Consider the following 13657-nt stretch of genomic DNA (forward strand, 5'->3'; position numbering starts at 1 on the left):
CTAACCAATAAGCAATCTGTCCTTTTTTTGGTGACTAATTCTTTCAGCTCTAGCAAGCTGTCCTCTTTAATATGTTATGTTCTCTACCTCAATAAAGTCTCAAAGGAGAATTTATCTAAGAAAAGTATGACTAAAGTACAATATTAATGGCCTAAGATTTCTAATGAAACAATCCATATAATATGGGTAACAAGTAAAGTGAACTTAAAACTACCACATAGGTATTATATTATGGTATGGAACTCATGACTAAATATAACAATGGAAATATAGATCCTTTTTAAAATTTTATGCAAAATGTTTTTAAGACATATACTCTAAAATTGTTATATTATATCACATATATATGCATATATATATTAGTTAAACATACACTGCAGCATAGGATGAAAGAAAGCAAATAAGCATATATATGTGAATAAAAAGAAAAAACAAACTAATACAAAATTACAGCATATTATAAAGTAATTAGTCAGAGTATAAGGACAATTCTTTACAAATACATTTACAAATGAGTAACCTAAGAAATCTGACTTTCCCAAAATTTCATAAGTATGATACCTCAGAGGCAGGATTTGAACCTGTGACTTCTGGCTCCAGAACTAGTGCTCTTTCCATCTTAAGTAGTGGGTTCTTTCTCACTGGAAATCATCAAGCAGAGATTATATGGCCACTTATCAGATATAACAGAATGGAAGGTATGGATTGATACCAAAGTCCCTTCCAACTCTTAAACTCTCTGCTTCTGTAATTTTACCAAGTGGGAAAATAGCTGGCATTCTTTCTGGTATATTTCCTGCATGTGGTTAGTGTAAGGAGCTTATGAACTTTATCAAGATCTCCTTACTGATGCTAAGATTATTCCCTCACAATTAGTCTAGTTCTTCTCCATGACTGAAAGAAGCAGAGGCAAATTTAAGATTGACAAAAGGACAAATTTCCTAGCAATCAGAATTAAGCAGAAGTGGAGGGATTGGACCAGATGGTCTCTCTAGATCCATCATCTTATGATCATGGTAATCTTGATTCCCATTTGCCAGCCTGTTCTATTTTTGTGATACTTTTTCAAATTTTTAGCAAATCTTCCCTAAAAACAAATCTAAATTTTTGATATTCAGAACTTCTGCCCTTTGCTCATAGCTCTGCTCCCCTTCTGTCTGCTGAGGCCATACAAGACAGTCCTAAACTGTCTTCCATATAACAATCTTTCAAATGCTTGAACACAATTATTATCCCTCAAAAGTTTTCTCTTTCTTCTGGTTTAATATTCCTTATTTTGAGTTCTTTCAACTGAGGCTCATGTGGCATTAATTCAAATGACTATATCTATTTCTACTGAATTTAATCTTATTAGATTCAGTTTAATTTTCTTGCTTGTATCTTTTTGGATACTGAGTCCATCATCTGCTATTATCAGTCCCTCCTAGGACTTTAAATAACAGGATGATCAATTTGTATTTTGTCCTCAAAGCAATAGGGAACCACTAAAGAGTCTCCAACCTGGAAGTGACATGGTAACATATATAAAGAAAGTTTATTTTTGATTTTTTTGTCCATTGAGGAAGTTTTCTCAATCTCTCTTAAATCTTCCATTTATTAATATCCTGTAAATAGCTTGTATGTACATAGCTGTTTGCATATTGTCTCTATCAGAATGTGACCTCCTTGTAACAAGAACTGTCTTTTACCTTTCTTTGTATTCCCAGCCCTTAATATAGTACCTAGAACATAAAGAAGTGCTTTAAAAATATTTACTGATTGAATGATGGTCTGATAATGAATTGGAGAGGAGAAAGACTAGTAAATTACTGCAATAATGCAACTCAAAGTATTAGGATTCTTCCTAGAACTTCTATCTTGGGTAAAAACCCAGAGCAACCATTCGTCATTTTCTTGCTTTTGCCATGATACTTCCAAGCAGGTACCTCCATCTCTCCCTCTCCAAACTTATTCCTGCTTTTCAACTCCTTTTTTATGTATTGTCTTCCTCTATTAGAATGTAAGCTCATTACTACAAAAAGGTTATAAAACTGTGCATACTCTCTGAAAGAACAATACTATTGCTATGTCTGTTTCTCAAAGAGATCAAATAAAAGGGGAAAGGACCTCTTTTATGCAAAAAATATTTATAGCTTTTTTACTGAATAAAAAATTGAAAATTGAGAGGACAAACCTCAATTAGAAAATGAGAGAACAAACTACAGTATTTGATCGTGAAATACTATTGTATTGTAAGAAATGGCAAGCATGATGGTTTCAGAAAACCCTGGAGAGTCTTATATCAACTCATGCAAAATAAAGACAATAGAACCATAACACTATTCACAGGAGCAGCAATGTTGTAATGATGAACTGTGAAAGACTTAGCTACTCTGATAAAAACAATGATTAATACAATTCCACATGATGAAAAATGCGATTCATCTCCAGACAGAGAACTGCTGAACTCTGAATGTAGATTGAAGCATACTTTTATGTTTTCATTATTTTTGTTGATTTTTGTGTTTTCTTTTGCAACACAGACAATATAGAAATGTTTTCCATGGTTTCATTAGTATAATCAATACTATAATCATGTGTCTACGCAAAGAGTGAAGGAAGAAAATGTGGAACTCAAAATTTAAAAAAATGAAAGATTTTGCTATACTTAGAGTCTTCTCTACATAGATAAGGAGATACTGAATTTTGGAGAGAGTATCAAAGTGGGAAACTTCACAAAAAGACAGAAGTGGGAGGGATGAATCAGGCATAATTATTGTGACTGGCTTTACAAGAATGGCCATCTTATCATCAGAAACTAACCATAGAATAAGCAAAGAGAATATGGGAAAGGACTGACACAGGGGTTTTGAATCATGGAAAAGAGAACTCAAAGCTAGCTAGCTGAGAGCTCAGATACATGACCTCCTTTCTTAGTAAAGAAGGAGGCAAAATCTTCTGATAAGAAAAGGAAGATATAGAGAGTATTATAAAAAGCTTGAGAGTTTTAAGAAGCTTTGAAATAGCCACTCAGTGAGAACCCTAAAATGATATTTACTAAAAGACCACATACCCTGTGAAAAGGAGTTTTGACTATAATGGTAATGCTGACACATCCTAAACTTTGATGTGTAACTCATATTGCTACACAGAGAGATTATAGAAACCAATTACTGTACTGAACCATATCCCAGCTAAAAGAGTTTATCCTTCATCATTTAAGATTTTTAATTTTTAATTTAATATTTTATTTTTCTCCAATTACATGTAAAAACAATTTTAACACTTTTGGAATTTTTTTTAGAATTTTCAAGTTCTAAATTCTCTCTCATCCTCCTTTCCTAACCCCCACATTGAAGAGGCAAGTAATTGGACATAGGCTATACATATGTAATCATGCAAAACAGATTTCCATATTAATCACGTTGTAAAAGAAAACATAGACTCCCCAAAAAACTCAAGAAAAGTAAAGGTTTTTTTATGCTTTGATATATATGCTTCAGTCTGTATTCAGACATCATCAGTTCTTTCTCTGGGGATGGATAGCATTTTTTCACCATTAATCCTTTCAGAGTGTCTTCGGTCATTGCATTTTTGAAAATAGCTAAGTCATTCACAGCTGATCATCTTACAATAATGCTGTTACTTTGTGCACAGTGTATTTCACTTCACATATAATGTTCATGTAAATCAAAGTTTTTCTGAGATCATCCTGCTCATTACTTATTATAGCACAATAATATTCTATTATATTCATATCCTACAATTTGTTTAGTCATTCCCCAATTGATGGATATCCCCTCAATTTCCAATTTTTTGCCACCACAAGAGAGTTGCTATAAATATTGTTGTACATATAGGTCCTTTTCTTTTTGTCCTTTTTAATATCTTTTTGGATGTAGATCTAGTGGTGCTATTACTAGGTCAAGGGAAATGCACGGTTTTATAGTTCTTTGGGCATAGTTCCAAATAGTTCTATGGAATGTTTGAATAATTTCAGAACTACACCAATAGTGCATTAATGTCCCAATTTTTCCACATCCTCTATAACATTTGTCATTTTCCTTTTGTGTCCTGTTAGCTAATTAGATAATAGATATGAACTAGTACCTCAGAATTTAATCTGCATTTCTCCAATGGATAGTGAGTTAGAGTATTTTTCCCCAATGTGGCTATAAATAACTTTGAACACTTCATCTGAAAACTATATCTTTTAATCATTTATTAATTGGAGAAATGGCTCTTTTTTTATAAATTTGACTCAATTTAAAAAAAATGTCACATTTATGCTATTAACTGTATTTTCCACCATTCTATTTCCTGCTCTCTCTATTTATTCTATTCTCTGTCTCCTTTCACCTTGGTCCTTCTAAAAAGTATTTTGCTGACTACCACTCCCCCATTCTTTCATCCCTTCTATCATACTTCCACTTTCTCTTATCTTTCTCTCCTATTTTCCTCTAGGATAGAATATATTTCTATACCCAAGTGAGTATGTATGTTATTTCCCTTTTGAGATTCCCTTTTATATAATTTACTCACTCCCCTCCATTTTTCCATCATCTTCCCCTCCACCATAAAAGCTTTTTCTTGCCTCTTTTATGGGAGATAATTTACTCCATCCTATTTCTCCTTTTCCTAGCATATTTCTCTCTTTCTCTCTCTCTCTCTCATCCATTTTTTTAAAATAATTATAACTTTTTATTGACAGAACATATGCCTGGGTAATTTTTTTTACATTATCCCTTGCACTCACTTCTGTTCCGATTTCCCCCCTCCCTTCTTCCAACCCCTCCCCCAGAGGGCAAGCAGTCCTTTACATGTTAAATAGGTTACAGTGTATCCTAGATACAATATATGTGTGCAGAACCGAACAGTTCTCTTGTTGCACAGGAAGAATTGGATTCAGAAGGTAAAAATAATCTGGGAAGAAAAACAAAAATACAAACAGTTTGCATTCATTTCCCAATATTCTTTCTCTGGGTGTAGCTGCTTCTGTCCATCATTGATCAACTGGAACTGAATTAGATCTTCTCTTTGTTGAAGAAATTCAATTCCATCAGAATACATCCTCATACAGTATCGTTGTTGAAGTGTATAATGATCTCCTGGTTCTGCTCATTTCACTGAGCATCAGTTCATGTAAGTCTCTCCAAACCTCTCTGAAATCATCCTGCTGGTCATTTCTTACAGAACAATAATATTTCATAACATTTATATACCACAATTTCCCCAGCCATTCTCCAATTGATGGGCATCCATTCATTTTCCAGCTTCTAGCCACTACAAACAGGGCTGCCACAAACATTTTGGCACATACAGGTCCCTTTCCCTTCTTTAGTATCTCTTTGGGGTATAAGCCCAGTAGAAACACTGCTGGATCAAAGGGTATGCACAATTTGATAACTTTTAGGGCATAAATCCAGATTGCTCTCCAGAATGGTTGGATTTGTTCACAACTCTACCAACAATGCATCAATGTCCCAGTTTACCCACATCTCCTCCAACATTCATCATTATTTTTTCCTGTCATCTTAGCCAATCTGACAGGTGTGTAGTGGGATCTCAGAGTTGTCTTAATTTGCATTTCTCTAATCAATTCTCTCATCCATTAAATTTATTTTTATAGATATCATCCCTTCATATTTAAGTCACATCTGTATCCTCTGTCTAGATATACTCCTTCTAATTGCCTTAATAATGAGAAAGTTCTTATGAGTTACAAATGTCATCTTACCACAAAGATACCACATATCTATAAAAATCTTATTAAGTCACTTTAGATTTCCCTTTCCTGCTCCTTTTGGATCTTGTATTTGAAAATCAAATTTTCTATTCAGCTCTTTTCATCAGGAATGCCTGAATGTCTTCTATTTCACTGAATAGCTATTTTTCTTCTGAAGAATTATATTCAGTTTTGCTGGTGTGTAATTCTAGGTTGTAATCCTAGTTCCTTTGTCCTCCAGAATATCACATCCCAAACCCTCCTATTCTTTAATGTAGTAACTGCTAAACCTTGTTATCTTGACTGTGGCTCCACCATAGCTGAATTGTTTCTTTCTGAATGCTTGCAGTATTTTTTTTCCTTGGTCTGGTAGCTCTGAATTTGACTATAATATTCCTGGAAGTTTTCATTTGGGGATCTCTTTCCAAAAAATGATCAGTGAATTCTTTTGATTTCTATTTTATTTTCTAGCTCTAAAATCTCAAGGCAGTTTTCTTTGATAATTTCTTGAAAGATGATGTCTAGGCAGCTCTTTTTTTGATCATGGCTTTCAGGTAGTGCAATAATTTTTAAATTGTCTTCCCTGGATCTATTTTCCAGGTCACTTGCTTTTCCAATGAGATACTTCACATTGCCTTCTATTTTTTCATTCTTTTGGTTTTGTTTTATAGTTTCTTGATTTCTCATAAAGTCATTACCCTCCATTTGCTTGATTCTAATTTTTAGGGAATTGTTTTCTTCAGTGAGCTTTTGTACCTCCTTTTCCATTTGGCAATTCTATTTTAAGGAGAGTTTGTTCAGTGAATTTTTGTCTATTTTTTCATTTGACCAGCTCTGCTTTAGAAGTCATTATTCTCCTCATTGGCATTTTTTTGTAAGATTATTTTCTCCAGTATTTCTTTGTATTCTTTTTACCAAGTTGTTAACTTTTTTTTCATGATTTTCTTACATCACTCTCATTTCTCTTCCCAAGTTTTCATCTACTTCTATCATTTTATTTGCAAAATTATTTTTGAATTCTTCCATGGCCTGAGACCAATTCACATATACACATGCATACATAGCCATACATATATGTACACATGAATATGCATGTGTTGTATATTTATATACACATATGCAAACATATACACATATGAGACTTTGATGCAAGAAATTTGATTTTTTTTATCTTTTTCTGAGTTTGTGCTTTGTTCTTTCTTGTCACCATAGTAACATTCTAAGGTCAGAAATTTTTTCTGTTGTTTGCACATTTTTGCAGCCTGTTTCTTGACTTTTAACTCTTTGCTAAAATGGATTCTGTTTCCAGGATGTAGGGCACACTGTCCTAAGCCTCAGGGTATTAGCAGCTATTTTCAAAGATCCTTCTAGAGGCCTGTAAGTTTTCAGTTCTTCCAAAGTATTATGATCTAAGGAGATGTGTGTTTTCTACTTTCCTGACCTGTGCTCTGTCTGGTTTGTGAATGACCACAAGCACTCTTTGCTGCCCTGGAACCATGACAAGGGTCCCATTCCACTGCAACTGTAAGTTCTGCTACAGGGTTCTACTGCCACCCTGGACTATAGTCTGGATACAAGTAGAGGCAAAGCAACAGCCTGGTGCTAACAAAGAAACCCATGTCATCTCCTTCTGATCAGTTGTTGGCCCTCTAGCTCTCTGTGGGCTGAGAGTTCTGGAAGCCAATGGTCTACGTTGTTTCAGGGACTCTCCAAATCTGTTCATAATTTTCTGGGGACCAGTCTGATGTGGTACTGCCTGGGCTGGATCTTTTATGCCAACCTTCTGAGTTGTCTTTGGCTGTAAAGTTATTTCGATCCATACTTTTTGAGGTTCTGCAATTCCAGTAATTATTTCTTGGACTTATTCAAAGGTGTTTGGAGAGCTCTGGGAAAGAGCTCAGGCGAGTTACTTCCTTTTCTCCACCATCTGCCCTCTAAAGTGTTTGTTTGTTTTTTTAAGCCATAAAAAAAGAAAAACATAGTCCCCCTTCCATGCAAAATTCAGTTCTATTTCAGAGACAAAATGTGTATAAATCAAGTCTTTCCTTTAAGGCTATTTATAAAGAAGGATGAAGTTTAAAATAGCCATGTATCTTATTCATGACCAGGGCTATATTTTACAGAGAGAGGCTGAGTTGAAAGCTGACAAGGAAAAGAGATTAATGGTCTAAACTGTGGTTGCACAACATAGCTACAGGGAAACTACCCAATGGCCAGACTTACATGCAGACAAGGAATCCAATAGAATATAGATACCAAAGCAGCTTAGTGGCAAGAAAGTTAGACTCTTTGGCTTGGTTTAGAGTTAGGAAGATAAAATTTCAAATTCTGTCACCCTTATTAGCAATGTGACCTTGAGCAAGTTTCTTAGCGTTGGTTTACTCTTTTGTAAAATAAGGGATAACAACAACTACAATATTTAATTTATGAAATTATAATTAAGTCAGAGCATTACAAATTGTGAGTCACTATATAAATGTGTAGCACTATGCCAGTGCCTGGCTTAAAGTAGATGCTTAATAAATGTTAATGACTAACTCCTGTTGTCATTATTAAGAGTGTGATTTTATTAGCATCTAAATTCCTTTCCAGACCAAAAGTATTTCTACCCACACTCTGACACACCCTACCACCACTTACTGTGATATAGATTATGCAAGATCCCAATTTATTTATTGTTTATTCAATTTAAGACAGCATTTGATTCAGTATGATGAAATGAAGACTTGAAGGCTCTTTTCAGAAAATGTGTTCCCCATACATATGTAAAAATTATACCAGCCTATATAAAGATGTAACTATAAGGATAATATTATTCATGAAGCTACTGAATTTTGAAATCATGAGGTATTAAACAGGGAAATATATGTTTCCCTAAGGTGTTTGACAATGTCATAGAAAATAGTGTCCATACAAAAGAATGATTTACTGTTGATATTAGCAGCAACAAATATGTTTTACTCTGTTCACAGTATTCTCTGGGCACTGTGGGAAATGCTGAGATTAAATGCAATCTGGTCCCCACCCTTCAGGAGTTTATAGTCTAGTAAAAAGATAAGAGACTAATAGAGATGGTTATAATGCATGATATTATACAATAAGTGAATTTAAAAGGTAAAAAATTTGCTACATGATCTTGAGCATGACATAAGTAAATGTACCTGAGACTGGAGACAGCAGGTTGTTATCATTCAGTTGTTTAAGTCATATCTGATTCTTCATGACCATATAGGTTTTTTTTTTTTTTGACAAAGATATTGGAGTGTTTTGCCATTTTCTTTTCAAGCTCAGTTTACAGATGAAGAAATTGAGGCAAAAATGATTAAGTGATTTGCCCCAGGTCACAGAACTAATAACTATCTGAGGCTGAATTTTGGAGACATATACTACTGCCTAAAAAAGATTTCTGTCTTTGGGATAGACTAGGTCCAAAAATTGAATGAAATGTATAGAATATGCAAATAATATTTCCACTTTGATTACCTGTTATCTAATCCAATTAAATGCTTTATAAATTAATGCCCTTTGGAGAGGCAATTGATAAAACATAGAGCTAGGGATATGTGAATACTTTTTAGAGTGGCAAAGTGGATAGAGGATCAGGCCAGGAATCAGAAAGACAAATCAGAAAGAAAGGCAAGTTCAGAAATATGTCTATAAGAATTGCAGATGTTTAACATATATTGGATTACTTGCCATCTAGGGGAGAGGGTAAGGGGAATGGAGGGGAAAAAAATGGAACACAAGGTTTTGCAACAGTGAATGCTGAAAACTATCTATGCATATGTTTTGAAAATAAAAAGCTTTAAGATAGAGTACCAGCCCTGAAGTCAGGAGGACCTGAGTTCAAATATGACCTCAGACACTGTGTAACCTGGGACAAGTCACTTAACCCAAACTGCCTCAGCAAAAAATAATAATAATAATAATAAATACAAATAAAAAGCTTTATAAAAAATAAAGATAAATAAATTTTAAAAGAGAAAAGGCAAGTTTAAATCTAGCTTCAGACACTTTCTTCATTGTGTGATCCTGAGCAAGTCATTTAACACTTTGCTTCAGTTTTCTTTTTTTTTTAATAATACCTTCTTATTTTCAAAATAGATGCACAGTTAGTTTTTAACATTCATCCTTTTTGCCTCAGTTTTCTCAAAACACTCCAGTATCTTTGCCAAGAAAACCCGACATAGGATCACAAAGTGTTGGACACAAATGAAAAATGATTCCACAATAAAATAGACCAACAAACTAAGGATTTGAATTTGTAAGAACACAAACCCACAGACTTAAACTAAACTTAAATAAAATCCTGGAATTATCCACAATGGGTCAAAACTAAGAGACCAGCTGCCTGAATTCTAGCAAAGGGCTGAGAGAATGGTTGATACTGTGACATCCGGGACTTGTGGACTTGTGGACTACATGTCACACGGAGAAAGAAAATCATAGAGAAAATAGAAAGATCATAGAGACGAAGTGACTTGCTCATATGTGTGTTGAAGGGTTTGAGACCAAGTCTTGGCTCAGGGACACTATAACTTGTCACAGGCTATACAATGTTCTTTGATTCTTTTTACCCTTAAAATTATATCCTAATGCTTAGAGACAGTGAATATGGAAGTGAGAAGTCTGATTACATCAAGATAACCATTAAATAGAGTAGCGAAGAGAAAGCTCTTAGCTTAGCTGTGAACACCTCAAAAGACACTGTGTAGAAGGGTAGTAGTCACTAGGAAGGAATTGCTTTGACACAGATAGAGCCTCCTTCTTCAAATAATGTAATTCTGAGCAACTATCAGCAAAATGTAATGGCTATGGGAGTGAGGGTGACAGGGGAAGAAGGGATGCAGAAAAACTGGAAAATATCTATTGCAGTTCTTCATATGATTTTCTGGGATCACAGGTATTTAGAAAAACTAAGAAAGGCCTGCCATCCTCCAAACTGAATTCACCACCTTTATGCCAAAGAACTCTGTCAGTTACAGTCAGAATCCTTTAAATACAATTTGTTAAACTAAATTTGGTCTTTTACCTAATTGTGTGCATGTACGTATTTTTAAATATAACATCCAGAATTGAATCAATTCGTCACCCAAAAACTAAGACTGAACTGCAGACAACAATGATATAAAATGATTCAAGTATATCTCTCATAAAATAGTTATATGAAAAAAATTTTATAAACTTTAAAGAGCTACATAAATGTGAGTAATTATTATTATTGTTGTTGTTTTTATGACCCATAAAATGAGACTGGATTAAATGATCTGTGAGATTCAATCTCTGAAATTCCATGTTTCTACAATTCAGTTTTCCTTAATGTGAAAGCAATATAATAGCTTTTCTTCAAAAAAAAAAACTCTTATTTGCAGCTACCTCACCAAAAAGGTCATATTCAGGCATGAAAAATATCAAGATTGAATTGTAGATAACAATGCTACAAGAAGAGCTGTCAGCCCTAAGCTTCACAATATATCATCTGACAACAAAACCAAAGACTGTGCTAAAGAAAAATCATGAAAGTGTTTTACATTTTGTCATGTGCATGGTATATGGCCTCTGTGATTTAATCTGTTTAGCTACATAAATGTTTCTGTGTTGCTATGCATTAAATATTTTCCTGTCAGCTAGGAACCAAGCCATTAAGTCATAGATAAGTATCCTTGGGAGATCATATTGACTTAGAAAACCACAAAGTAATTTTTTCTGTGTTCTATTATATTTTTATTTATTTTGTTAATTATTTCCAATTATATTTTAGATGTGGTTCCAGGCATACTCAGGAGTGTTTTAGGATCCCAGTTTTGCAAGCTGACACCTCTAGGGTATTATGCATACAAATAGGCTCATTATTAGAGATTTTAGTTATATTCACTCTCAAAAAAATGTTATTTCTTTGTACATTATTCTCTTTTTTTGTTAGAATACTACAGTTTGGGAAATGAAAGAGACAGTAGCACAAACTTGTCATAACTTAAAGTCTCCATGACCCATTCAGAAAGAGAATACTTTCTTCACTGAGAGAAGTGATAAACGATTTCCAACTGTAATTGAAAAAAAAAAATTAAGGAAAAATGAATAGGGGCAGGATTGGGCACAGAACAACCTTCAAATATGGGACTTTAATAGTCAAAGTGATGTGGTGCATCCCTTAGGAATAATCCCAAGGGAAAGGGACCCAACATGTGCAAAAATATTTGTGGCAGCCCTTTTAGTAATGGCAAGAAACTGGAAACTGAGTGGATGCCCATCAATTGGAGAATGGCTGAATAAATTATGGTGCATCAATGTCATGGAATATTATTGTTCTGTAAGAAATGACCAGTAGGATGATTTCAGAAAGTCTGGAGAGACTTACATGAACTGATGGTAAATGAAATGAGCAGAACCAGGGGATTATTATATATGGCAAGAACAAGATTATACAATGATTAATTCTGATGGATGTGGCTCTCTTCAACAATGAGATGATTCCGGCCAATTCCAATAGACTTGTGATGAAGAGAGACATCTACACTCAGAGAGAGGACTGTGGGAACTGTGTGTGGATCACAACCTAGTATTTTCACTCCTTTTCTTGTTTGCTTGCATCTTATTTTCTTTCTCATTTTTTTTCCTTTTTGATTTGATTTTTCTTGTGCAGCAAGATAATTCTACAAATATGTATGCATATATTGGATTTAACATATATTTTACCATGTTTAACATATATTGGATCACTTGCCATCTAAGGAAGGGGTGGGATGAAGGGGGGATATAGAAACACAAGGTTTTGCAAGGGTTAATGTTAAAATAAAAAGCTTTAATTTAAAAAAAAGGAATAACCCCAAGGCTACATGGCCTTGGGAATAATGTATTAAGGACTGATATATTTCTTCTCTTAGACTATTTTGTCTCAATTTACTTCATAGGGCCAGAATGTTGAGTGGAAAAGACTGCTGGCTGTCAGGTAATAGCCTGTTGGTCAGTGATAATGGGGTTTGTGAGACTACTGAGCAACAATAATGAGAGTGCTTAGAGTTAACTCTGGTGCAGAACAAATTGGGTGGCCTCCATTTGACCTAATGATATTTGGGGCCTAAAAATACTCCAGAAGGTTCCCTGTGACTCTGCCTAGAAAACTATGGGTATCATACCCATGCAAAAGTCAGAACAAGACCACCCCTCAACTCCACCTCTAAACCATAAAATTAGTGTATCAGTGACATAAAACCTCTGGTTTCTCTAACTTTTCCCTATAAATTTACCTTCTTGCTCCTGATTCTTTGTTAAACTGTTTTCACAGTTTAGCCACTTTGATTGGTACTACAATAATAAACTTTGCCCCTTGAATTGGAGATGGGTCTGAGCCTGCAAATTCTTTTGAGACACCTCATGACATTGGTCTGGAACCCCAAAATTTTAGGGGTGCCCCTGAATCCCAACAAAAGAAAATCTTAAAAACTCAAGCAATTAATGTCTTACAGATTTTCAGGTGCTGAGATAGGGCAGTGAAGGGAAGACACTAAGGAATTAGTAATCATTCCTGATTCTCTTCCCAATAACTCCATATTCATAAGGAAAGTCTTGGTGATGAGAGTTATATCCTTCATAAAGAGCTAAACCCTGAGGCAGTATGGTCTCAAAGAATATTAGACCCTATCTTCTGCTTCCAAATTTTGGTTTCATTCACTACTTAGTAAGCTATGTGATTAAAAAAACCCGCTTAATCTCTTTGAGCCCAAGATTTCTCACATGTAAAATGAGAGGGTTGAAGTCATCTTTAATATTCATTGATTCTACTCAAACTCAACACAAGCAAGAATTGTACTTTCACATCTGGAGGTCCCATTTAGAAGGCAGAGGCATTTCATATGGGATCATCTCAGACCTGGTGTTCTGGCAGCTAAGTGGATTCAGGAAGTGATGTGTTAGTAAGAAAGCTATTATCAATATGGAAGAGTCAGCCAGGAG

At 34.5% G+C, this 13657-nt stretch overlaps 1 protein-coding gene across 1 annotated transcript in view; it reads right to left on the bottom strand.

Moving 5' to 3' along the window:
• Positions 1 to 13657, bottom strand: part of CSMD2 (CUB and Sushi multiple domains 2) — a 1001023-nt gene that overhangs the window by 435420 nt on the left and 551946 nt on the right. The gene's annotated exons all lie outside the window — the stretch shown is intronic.

This window comes from Antechinus flavipes, chromosome 3 (assembly GCF_016432865.1).
Source record: "Antechinus flavipes isolate AdamAnt ecotype Samford, QLD, Australia chromosome 3, AdamAnt_v2, whole genome shotgun sequence".
NCBI lineage: Eukaryota > Metazoa > Chordata > Mammalia > Dasyuromorphia > Dasyuridae > Antechinus > Antechinus flavipes.